Source organism: Puma concolor, chromosome E4 (genome assembly GCF_028749965.1).
Source record: "Puma concolor isolate L17-30 chromosome E4, mPumCon1.1.hap2, whole genome shotgun sequence".
NCBI classification, from domain to species: domain Eukaryota; kingdom Metazoa; phylum Chordata; class Mammalia; order Carnivora; family Felidae; genus Puma; species Puma concolor.
The window spans coordinates 63,440,686-63,453,413 of NC_141683.1; positions in this window are offsets into that span (position 1 = coordinate 63,440,686).

The following is a 12,728-nucleotide window of genomic DNA, read 5'->3' on the forward strand; positions in this document are numbered from 1 at the left end:
ATACCCCTACCCAAATGACCACAGGGTTTCCAGGGGTCATGTATTCCTTCCAGAGGCTCATTCTGGACAGTCCCTCTGCCTGGCAGTGGGCTGTTGTATGGGACTGTGACAATGAGGGTTCAGCTTCTGGCCACCAGGAGCTTGTAGCCCAGGCCAGAGGACAGACAGGGTGCGCACATTATCAGAATCCGGTGGGATGAAGGAAGTAAGGGTAAATGTTGAGAGATCCCCAAGAAGGACGTGCCCAGCTCTGCAGTGGACAAGAGTGACCTTTCAGCTGAGACTTAAAAGACGAGCACAGACCTATATGTCAGGAAGAGAAATAAAACAACAAAAATTTTGAAAATAGATATCATAGTGGTTAGAAAGACTGAAAGATGGCAAGCAAATGGCATGTGAGAGGAGGTGGGTGGGAAGGGATATCAGCAGAGGTAGATTGGGACAGATGTTTCTGGACAGCTCTTCCTGTCACTCCATCTCTGTCTCTCTCTCATTAACAAAAAGCTGGTCTCACTTTTTAAAAGTCACCTTATTTATCCTGGTTATATCAAAGAAGTTGTTTGGGTTAAGAGAGAAACACACACAGGGGGAAGTCCAATTTTAGACTGTAGTTGTATTCTTCAGGAGCGCCATATTGGGAGCTGTCCCTGCCACCTCACTACTAAGCTGAGGGATATACCATGACCTCACAATCTCAGGACAGAGAGGCAGTTGTTGCTTTTTACAGCTGGGGTTAAAATGCCTCTGAGGTGTGAGTCTTCATTCATCATTAAACAGGGAATGAATGAGGGGAACCCTTCTGGTTGCTCAGTTACCAAAAATAAATATAGTCAACATCAACAATATGATAATTAAGTGGGTATTGATTTCCCAACAATATGATAATTAAGTGGTTATTGATTTCCCCCTGAAATGGATATACTGAACATCCCAAAGTGGTATTTCACTTACTTTTTTAATCCCAATGAACAGATGTGAGCCCAAGCTCAGCCCATGAAATGGTGGAGCCCAAGCTTTTATTGGTGATCAGCAGATACTGCTTTACTGCAGGGTACATCTCTTCTGATGATTGGTCTTTTAATTGTCACTAAATAATACAGAAGTTTGTTTACCTTGAACTTATTATATTGGTGCCCTTATGAGCTGATTAGTTGATTCTATATGAAGCAAACAAAGCTGCTTTTGTTCTACAGAAGGAGTCACATAGAATTGTGATTTGAGGCACTCTAGAAGGTTTTGTCTTTGACAGATCTGTCCCCAGACCTTTCTTATACCCAGTACACCTCTGTCTCCTATTTGCCCCTGCATGAGAGCACTGGATCCCAGGGCAATGTGCCTCCAAAGACCCCTAAATCAATGAACACCTGATTTATGCCAGAAAGTGTGAGTACATTAAAATACACTGGTCATCACCAAATCTGAATTAGTCTCCTATGTATTGAGAAGGTTGAGACATTGTAGGGAAAATTGGAGTCCCTAAAAAGGAAGCTGAAGAACCCCCAAATATATTTTTTTGCCTTAGACTGGGGCAGGACAAAGTGTCAGTGTCAATTCAACCTATAAATATTTATTAAACAATACCAACTACCAGATGTAGGGAAACACTAATACTTTACAGGTGGCTCAGACATAGGCTCTGCCCTCCACAGGGATCTGGATTCATATCTCCACTCTGTCACTGAATTGTATATGCAAATAACTTTACCTCTTGGTGTATTTTCCTTATCAGTAAAATAAGAATGGTAGGACCTGTCTCATGGGGCTTTGGTGAAAATCAAATATGATATTTTAAATAAAGCTTCTGACACATAGTAGGAGATCAGTATGTGGTCAGACACCAAACAGAAGAATCAAGGAAGACATCCCAAAGAAAATGAGGCCTGGATTTAGCTTTGAGCTCTGCCACAGATCAAGCACTTGATGGTAGAGAGGGTGGCGTCAGTCACAGAGAATAGCATCAGCCAAGCCTCAGAAGAGAGGGACACGTGGGGAAATGTGTTGTGGGAAGGACACAGGGAGGGGACCCTGAAGTTGTGGATGTTCAGCATGCTCAAGGTGGAGAAGCTGAGGGACAAGTGACAGGAGAGGACACAACACTGGTAGCTAATCTCTGGTGGGACCAAGAAATTTGGAGTTGGTCCTTAAGGCTTTGTGGGGACTCACTCAAAGATTTTAAGTAAGGGAGGCAAATACTCAAGCTTGCATTTAGAATGATTACCTAGGCAGTGGTAAATGAACGAGAAAGAGGTATTAATTAGGGGACTGATGGAGTGCTCCGGGTGATGGTCCTGTCCCCAGCTAAGGCACTGAATCAATAAGACCAGGATTGATCTACCATGGCGAGTGAGGCAGGTGAAGGCATTTAAGAAGAATCTGGAATGTTGGTTTGGATAACTGACAGGGTGGTAGAAACTAGAAACACAAGACAAGCTTGGGGGAGGGAAAAGGAAAAAACAGGTCAAACTCAGCTGTCTGCCCCAACCCTGGTGTGCACAATACACTTGGCATCTGACATCTCAGTACCTCAAGGTTTCAGATTTATAGATGTTCATGTTCCTGTCCCAAGAACACCTTGCTTTATTCATCAAAATCTGGCAGCAGATTAACTGAGCTATGAACTAGAAGCAAAAGCAGAGAATAAATTGCTAAATTGTGAAAAGCATTCAGCTGATCTAATATGTGATTCGGTGCAGTTCTGTTGAGAAAAATGTCTCAGTGTTGGCTCGTCTCTCTCCCTGTTTTTGAGACAGAATATCATGCCCATTGCATATATGTGATGACCACAGGTCAATATAGTCCAGAAGAATTTTTAGATAAAGCAAAAATTTTACATGTTTCCTCCTGACTTCTATAGTGGTTTTGATCTACCTTTCTATACACAAACATATCAGAGTCCATCATATCCCACCATAAAGCCACACATTTTTTCCACACTATTTCAGATGGCCTTTCCTAAGTGGTCATGAGAATTAGAATTAATTCAATCCAACTCAACAAGTAATTAAAAGTCTGCTACATGACAGCAATGTGCTAGATAATCCTGAGGCAGAGAAAAAGAAAAACACTGTTTTTTATGATAATCACAGTCAAAGATATGAAGTCATAGATATGAAATGACAAGCTCGTGTGAGAATCACCAGACATAAACCAGAGTCCACCTTTCTGAATGAGGGATGTAAAGACTGGAAAGCTGGGGCTGCATGAATTTGGGAATGAGAACAATGCTGAGGAAGAGAAGTCCTGCCAGTGTGCACTGACCTTAGTCAGATGTGCTGTTGTCTGACTTGGAAAGCTCCCTTTCCCCAGTTATAAGGAAGGCAACTCTGTGCCTGGAAAGACTGGATTCTGGGACTAATTTTGACTCCCTGAACAGGCGCCCCCATAAACCTTCTCTGTAACCTTGTATGGGGATAAGGCTGACAGGCCTTCAGACATTGTGAACCTATATTCATATTCCCATCTGTAATGTTTAGTGAATCATGGTACACGTTCCATGAACTGTGATTTTAGATGTTCAGTTCGGAGGACAATAACTTAAGAAGGCCAGTCACTGGAAGACAATCACTTGGCACACATGGGCAGGTAACAGTGGGACACCAGATGGAGGTGTCCACTAAGCAGTAGGAAGTCTGTGTCAGAAACAAAGTCTTAACTGGAATTACTCACTGGGAATTACCAACTTAGTTGGAGGCTTGGACACAGATGAGAAGAGAAGACAACTGAGGTAGAATCCTGGGGGTCACGCACTTTCAGGGGGCAGAGGAAATAAGAGGAGCCCCATGGAAAAGAGTAGAAAGTAGAAAGTGGCAATTAAAATATGGGAGAATCAAATCTTATGGTACCTGGGTGGCTCAGTCAGTCGGTTAAGCATCTGACTTCGACTCAGGTCATGATCTCACACTTCGTGACTTCAAGCCCTTCATCGGGCTCTCTTCTGTCAGCACAAAGCCCACTTCAGATCCTCCGTCCCCCTCTCTGTCTGCCCCTCCCCTCCACTCTCTCTTTCTCTCTCAAGAATAAACTTTAAAAAATGCGGGAAAGTCACAAGACACTTCCATTCTGAAGATGTGGTGGAGTAAATCACCAGAAACACTTTCTGCTACAAAACACTTGGATAAACTGTATAATATATAACAAGACTATTTCTAATGCACAGTTGAGTTTCTAATAAATTGAGAAAGCTCCAAATATGCAAATGAAGAGGAAGTTGAAACCAGGACGGGTGAGCATATTTTGTGAAGATATTTTGTTGATCTCAGAGACAAGCAGGGTGGATAGCAGCTACTCCATGGAGACTGGGAAGAAGGTTTTCGGCCTCTGCAAGACCATAGGGTTGAAACCAAGACTTTTGCATGAAGCTATAATATTTTATATTTTTTCTGCATGTTTAACATTTTCCAGATAAAAAAGGGTCACCAAGAGTGAACCCTAATGTGAACTATGGACTTTGAACGATCATGTATCCTATGTACTGCTCTGGTGGGGATGTTGATAGTGGTGAAGGCAGTTGGGCAGGGCGGAGGTGGGGGAAGGGTATACAGGAACTCTGTACTTTCTGCCTAATTTTTCTGTGAACCTAACACTGCTCCAAAAATTAAGGTCTGTTAAAAGAAGAGAGACTGGGTTCTGGGTTTCCTGGCAGAAGTAGGTTTAAGATCTCTCTGGAGGAAAAATATAGGCAGTACCAAATTCTCACAGTTATGTGCTCACAATCGCATAGTGACAGATATGAAAAGACAAGCCCACATGAGAATCACCAGACATAACAACGACTGAGATCAGAGCCTTAGAACCTCAAATAATACATGACTTACTATAGTATAGAAAATAAATAAGCTTTATATTATTAAAAATTAAAATAATAAATTAGAGCATAAGAAAGAAACAATTTGCTTTTTAAGGGAAAAAATATATTTTAAAAGGAATGAAACTTCAAGAAAAAAATTAAAACCCCAATAATGTAAAAAGTAGATTAGACACACAGCCAAAGAGATAGTTTTTATACCTGAGGACAGATCTGTAGGAACTATCCAGAAAATAGCACAAGGAAAAAAATATACAGAAAATGTAAAAAGAATACAGAGAATAACAATAAGAATTCTTATATACTGTGGATAGGAGCAGAACTTGGTACAACCACTTGGAAATACAATTTGGTAAGGGCGCCTGGGTGGCTCAGTCAGTTACCTGTCCAACTTTGGCTCAGGTCATGATCACATAGCTCATGAGTTCAAGCCCCACATTGGGCTAGTGCAGAGCCTGCTTGGGGTATTCTCTCTCTCTCTCTCTCTCTCTCTCTCTCTCTCTCTCTCTTTCTCTCTCTCTCTCTCCCCCCTGCTCTCACTCTAAATAAATATATAGACTTAAAAAATGCAATTTGGCAAAATCTAGTTAAATTGAAGAAGCACACATTGTCTACCTAAAATTTTCCTCTTAAAATATGCCTGTGGGTGCTGAGGTTCACGGCTTGGATACTGACCTTAGGACTCAGGCACTAATTTTGTCTCGGGAAATTGCTCTTATTGAAGGGAGCTGCCTCACCCAACAATAATGACCTGCTGGGGACAGCCAATATCCAACTTGGGGATCTAGAGTCCAAGACTTGCCTTGGGACAATTTGAATGTCCACATCAGCTGCAGAGCTGAGGCTTCTTTTGTAAGTACATCTCAGTGTAATATTTTTCTCTACTCAGTCCTGTTTCATTCGATTCCTTGCAGGTATTGTTCCAAAGAGCACTGCATAGTAGCATCCTCTATATGTAAATGTCAGAGTCTCCTTCCTAAAGAACCAAATAGAGACAATACCCTAGAGTGAAACCCATCCAAACTGCACCAAGATTCATAGACAAGTTTATTGCAGCAATGGTGGAAACATGGGAACAACAAAAAAGGTCATCTACAAAAAAATGGATAAATGAACTTTATATATTTGTGCAATGTTATAATGTAAAATGTCATTAAGCACCTACTAGGTGTTAGCTGGCAGGTATGCATCAGTGAGCAAAACAAAAGTCTCTGCCTTAATGGAACTTACTTCTAGTCTGGGAGAGGAAAAACTATAGATAGAAGATGATAGATAGATAGATAGATAGATAGATAGATTGATAGATTGATAGATGGTAGATAGATAGATAATAGATGGATGGATGGATAGATAGATGATAGAAAGATAGGAGATAGATGATAGATAGATGATAGGTAGAATGTTAAAAGGTTCTAAGTGCTTATGAGAAAAAAAGCTAAGAGTGGGGGCTATATTTTTTGTAAATGTGATCAGGGTAAGCCGCACTAAGAAGGTGGCATTTGAGCAAAATTTGACAGGAGTAAGACATTGGTTAAAAGGCTATCCAAGGGAAGAGCATCCTGGGCAGAGTTCCAGAATATCAGGTGTCAAGGTCCTGAGGAAAGATCCTCACTGGTTTGTTAGAGTAAGTAAGGAAGCCAGAGCAGCTAGAGAGGAGTAAGGGAGAGGACTGGAAGACAGGGTATGATTAGATCATGTGAAGATTTCTTTGACTTTGTGTGTGGTGGGAAGCTGTGTGAGGGCTTTGAACACATAAGTGGAGTGTTGCATTTTGGGTTTTGAGAAGGATGATGCTGCTGAAAATGGACAGCGGGGGCAATGGGAATCAGGGGCAACAATTGGAGGCCATTGCAATAATGCAGGCAGCAGATGGTGGTGGCTTAGACAAGGCTGGTAGCAATAAAATGGTAAGAAGTGGCTGGATTCTGGAGGTTCGCTGAAGGTGCAACCATGGGATTCACTAGTTACCTGGTGTGAGAAGTGATGAAAAAGAGTTCAGGAAGGACACCAAGGTGGTCATCCTGATCAATCAAAGGTATGGACTGCCATGAACTGAAATGGCAACGGCTGTGGGAGACATACACTTGTAAGAAAAGGAATCAGAAGGTTGGCTTTGAACATGGTACACCTGAGATACCCATTATACACCCAAGGAGATGTGTCTAACATGCAAATGGATTTAGGAGTCTGCAGCTCAGGGACGAGTCTGGGTGAGAGACACAAATGGAGGCTTCATCAGTAAGTGGATGGCATTTAACGTCGTGAGATTGGATGAGCTCATGCAGGTAATTAGTTTATATAGAGAACAGCAAGGAAGTACAAGGCGTGAGCCCTAGACACAAATCTATATATTTGTAACTATCAATAAGTAACTCTCCATAATGATACTCTCAGTGCCTAAAATATTGAGGGCTTCGTAAGTAGGTACTCAGTAAGTATTTAGCAAATGAATAAGTGGAATGAATGAACAAAGGAACAAATATTGGGTTTCTGCATACATTTGTGTTTGAAGAAAATGCTTTTATTTCTTTCTTTTAGAGTTGAAAAAACCACTGTACTTAAGAACTGTATGTCAAGGGACACTGGTTTTATTTGAAACATTCCAATTTAATAAAAATTTACTTATGTATTAATTAGAACTAGTTAGAACTGCAAATATGTTGCAAAGAAAAATAATAGCCATGAGACCAGAAGACCAGATCAAAATAAGGAATGAGTAACATTACCAAATATCACAGAGTTCAAAAGGACTGGAAAATGTTCCCTTGCTTAGATAACAGGGAGGTCATTGATAATGTCAGCAAGAAATGTTTCCAGTTAAGTAAATGAGAACCCCTAGGATTTAACTAAAATTGGGAGAATCATGGCTGTAAGTGGAAAGAGAAAGATCAATTGATGGCTAGATCTGGAAGATAAAGATCGTATCTCTGTGCTGATGGAAATGAATTCAGAGAGAAGAGGCTAATGTCAGAAGAAAGGGAGTCATTGATAAAATTACTAGTTGTTGATGAGGGAGGGGTAAAGCCTGGTGAAGTTTGTTTTATCTCAGAAAAGGAAAGAGTAACTTACACAAAGAATTTCAGGAACATTTCTTTAAAGAGATGATCAGGAACTTAGAGAAAATTTTCTCTAGGAAGAAGGAGGAGTGTGACACAAGTGAGAAGGAGGGAGTAGAAGAGGAGATTTGAAAAGAAGAGTGAATTTTTTTAAAGATTTTTTATTTTTAAGTAATCTCCATACCAGATGTGGGGCTTGATTGAACTCACAACCTTGAGATCAAGTCGCATGCTCCACCAACTGAGCTAGCCAGGCGTCCCAAGAGTGGTGAATATTTTGAACAGATTGCAGAAGGAACTGTCTAGGAACTCCCCTGAGGGCTGCTAGGCATTGCCGAGGGTGTACCTGTGATCAGAGACAATGACATCATAATAGCAGCAATTCACATAAATTTTGATGTTCTTCAGAAATCTTTAGCAACATGGATAGAGGAGCAGAGATGACAAGTGTTTGGATTGGAGGTTAGACCAAGGGTAGCTGAATCTCACAGGATTAACAGAGTAGTTCAAATGACAAACCACTGGATCGAGGAAAATGTGAAGATTTGAAAGTGTTTACTAACTTGGAGGAAAAAAATGAGGCGACAAGGACTAAAATTTGCGTGAGATTGATTAGCAGATAAGATGGGAAATGAGATTGGGAGAACCGGAAATGTGAGAGATTGTCATCTTATAAATTTTTTTTTTTCAACGTTTTATTTATTTTTGGGACAGAGAGAGACAGAGCATGAACGGGGGAGGGGCAGAGAGAGAGGGAGACACAGAATCGGAAACAGGCTCCAGGCTCTGAGCCATCAGCCCAGAGCCTGACGCGGGGCTCGAACTCACGGACCGCGAGATCGTGACCTGGCTGAAGTCGGACGCTTAACCGACTGCGCCACCCAGGCGCCCCGAGATTGTCATCTTATATATGATATTGCAGATCAGATCTTCAATGAGGGCAAAGTTCTGCACGATGATGGAATATGGGAGTCCTCAGATGGGCTGGTGGATTCAAGATGGAAGATAATGATGTCAAAGAGGTCAAATTTCTGCAGGGATTTTGGATGAACCATTTAGTTCCAACACCCACATCCACATGGGCAGTGGCAGGGCTAGTAGCATGGAGGGCATTGTTGCTAGGGAGGACAATGGTCTTGGAAGGATGAGTCAGGGATCAGGAATCTTCAAGCTCTTTGGGAATGCCTACACAGAGAGAGAAGTTTGCACAGTCTAATGGAGTTGGGGACATAAGGCTATCGGGTTAATTGGCCTCAAAGATCAGAATGGAATCTGATGTCAAGTTGCTTGGTACAAGCACATGCTGAAGTCCAAATTTCTGTCAGAGGCCTAATGTATCTTCCCAAGCTTCCAAGAGGAAGTTTGTCAAATGGTCTCCTGTGGCCTTGGCAAAGATCCAACAGCTGGAAGGGACACATGGGAGAAAGGAAGTCAGAGCACTCACTGCACACCAAACACTGTGCACAGCACTTAACAGTGATTATCTCATGTAATCCTAACAGTCTGTCTATAAAAATAAGTATTATTCTTATCCCCAAGAAACCCTAAAGGGAGTTGAAGTTAGAAGACCAGAAACAATTCACAAAGATCATGCAGCTACTAAGTGATGGGACTGAACTTTGAACCAAAGTCTTTATACTCCAAAGCCGAACACTTCTTTCACCATACACATAAGAGTCATGCGATTCAGGAGTTATTGAATGGGCGCACATCCCTGAATGAGCCCTGACTGGCTTAAGGCAAATCTTAGAGTCCCTTCACTTCAACCAAGGTGATTGGCTCAGGAGTTGGCACAAGCTCAGGAAGGCCAATCAAGACCATTTACATTCATGGCCACGACTCAGCTCGTGTCCTGCTAGACCCAATAGATTACAGCCCCAGAAGCTTCTGGAAGGACCACAGAAGAGCAGACTGTCTCAGTTCGGAGACTGGGCTAAGAAACCCAGAGAGAACACCAGCAGGGTGGAATTGAGAAATGGAAGGAGAGAAAGGCGTCTGGCATGTATGTTTTGAGTCCTATATTAAGTCTTGTTTTTGAAATCTACATCTTTTCAGTTATGTGAGACAGTAAATTACCTTTTTTCTTTTCCTAAGCCAGTTTTGTTTTGTTTGTTTTGTTTTTTTTTTTTTTTTACTTTTTTTTCCCTAAGCCAGTTTTGATAAGAGTTCTTAACTGATTCAATGCCAAAATATAAAATATAAGCATTTGTAAGCAAACCACGATCTTAAGAGTAAACTTAACTGTGAGAACAGACCTGTTTCCCTGTCAACATCTCATTCTTGGTTTCCCACCCCTCTGCTCTGAGAATAAAGAGTCTATGGACAGCACCATTTTTTTCTTTTAGGAATAGGGAAATCCAAAACCCTTGTCTTCCTTTTCATCCAGGCCCTCCTCCTCAGACACTTGAAGGTCTCAAAGTCAAACACGACATGAAATCACAAGCAGTTTCTCCTGGGCACTTTGCTGACTTCTTGGCAACAGACTCATCTCTCTCTGAAAATGTGAATTTATCACACAGACTTGGAGAGGGCTTATTTAGAGGAGGATGAAGCAATAATAAAGCTAATATGTGGGATGGAGTGAGGTGCAAATGTTAGCTTCATTTGGTGCAACGTGTCCTTAAATGTACTTTGTTAGTCTTAAATTTAAAAGGGGGAGGGGGAGGAAGGAGAAGAAACGGGAATCTCTCCAGGAGAAACGTTCTTAATCTTGGATGATATTTCTCTTTTAAATAGATAAAAGTTTCAGATATTCTAAACATATTCTCAATTTTGAAACTGTCTATGTAGAAATATACTTATCCAAAATTTGGATTTTCAGGGGAAGAAGATCACAAAGCTTGGTCAGTATTTGTTAATGGTCCTTGTATTACTTCTCAGGCAATCAGGACGTGTGAGTTGTGCCCTGGCTGTTTAGTTCATAGGTTGAGAGAAAGCCCTTCTCTTGTGTTATAATGGAGTAATTACCTTAAGTTACATACAGCCTCTAGAAACACAAGAACTGTGACAACAGAATTTTTCGGTGGGTCAACAGTAGCTTGGCAGATGGGAAGCAGAGATAATTTAATTTTAAAGAGTTAAAACTTGAGCTAATACTTGGAGGGAGATGCAATAAGACAAACAAGGCATACTTGAGCCATCTGTCACCTTAAGGGGTCAATCCAGGGAGATCCTGGAGCCAGAGGTGGAACTAGGGTTCTTTACCCATCTTTGGCAATGTCTCTCCTGCTTCTGCTTCTGCTTCCTGCTCCCACCACTCTGGCCTAGAGCATTGTTGTTTATGGAGCAGGTGAGCATCCTGAACTCTGCCACTGCCCCTGGCCGTGTAGTCCCTTCCAGGAAGCTCACAGGGCACAGTACCACCACAGAGGTTACAAACTGACAGGATGTATGGATGACATCCTGAGGATGTCAGGATCTCTGATGCTTAGTAATATAAATATTTAAGCAGCTATTAAGGACAGAGAGGTACTGATTTGGATAACGAGGTGCCAGGAGGGAATGTGAGGACCAGCATTCAGAAACATGGTTCCCCGGAGTCCCTCAAAGCCAGAGATGCACTCAAGCTGATGACAGCTTGCAGGACACAGCCTCTGGGTCTGGAGAGCCTGCTGTTGCAATTGTCCTCATCGTTTCCAGGGGACGATTGCTGGAAATCGGTGAGTGTCCTCGCAGAATCAGGTCGACTATTACCCCTACTCATACTTGTGACATGGATCTTCTGCTGAACATTTGCATGGGACACGTTTCATCAGGGGTCTATCCTCGGGTGTGTGAATTGGCTTTTCGTTCCTTCCAGGCTTGGATCTGGAGTGAGAAGCGTGAATTCTGGTTCCTGCCTTTTCTCCCCTAAAAGCTTATAAAAGAGGGGCATCTGGGTGGATCAGTCAGTTAAGCATCCAACTCTTGGTTTCAGCTCAGGTCATGAGCTCACAGTTTGTGGGTTCAAGCCCCACATCGGGCTCTGTGTTGACAGTGTGGATCCTGCTTGGGATTCTCTCTCTCCCTCTCTCTCTGCCCCTCCCCCACTCACTCTCTCTGTCTCAAAAATAAATGAATAAACATAAAATTTTTTCAATAAAAAAATAAAAGCTTATAAAACAGCTGTACCTGGTTCCATCTCTCCCTCAGCACCAACAGTGTGTGTCCACTCAAAACAGCATCCACAGATCTGCAGAAGAGAAGCACATTTCTCTCTTATTATATATATATATATATTTTTGGTGACTCAAATATTTATAAATAGACACTACAAATAGATCTAAGTCCAGTAAAACATTATTAAAACCCTGGCTTTGCCCTTCCACATTCTTGCCTAGAACATGTTGTATGTTTTGAATTATAATTGAAATTTGGTTAAATTCACAAAGTATTTTTTAAGCATCCTGATATTTGTTTTAAGGCTGATTACATGTCGGGGCGCCTGGGTGGCGCGGTCGGTTAAGCGTCCAACTTCAGCCAGGTCACGATCTCGCGGTCCGTGAGTTCGAGCCCCGCGTCGGGCTCTGGGCTGATGGCTCGGAGCCTGGAGCCTGTTTCCGATTCTGTGTCTCCCTCTCTCTCTGCCCCTCCCCCGTTCATGCTCTGTTTCTCTCTGTCCCAAAAATAAATAAAAAACATTGAAAAAAAAAAAAAGGCTGATTACATGTTTATTGAGATGGCTGTGACCCCCAGAAGATGAGTAAAAATACATTAAATCACTTCCTGTATTTAAATATTTCTTGGGGCACCTGGGTGGCTCAGTTGGCTGGGCGTCTGACTCTTGATTTCAGCTCAGGTCATGATCTCATGGTTGTGGGATCAAGCCCCTCAGCAGGCTTGGTGCTGAACGTAGAGTGTGCTTAAGATTCTCTCTCTTTCTCTCTGTC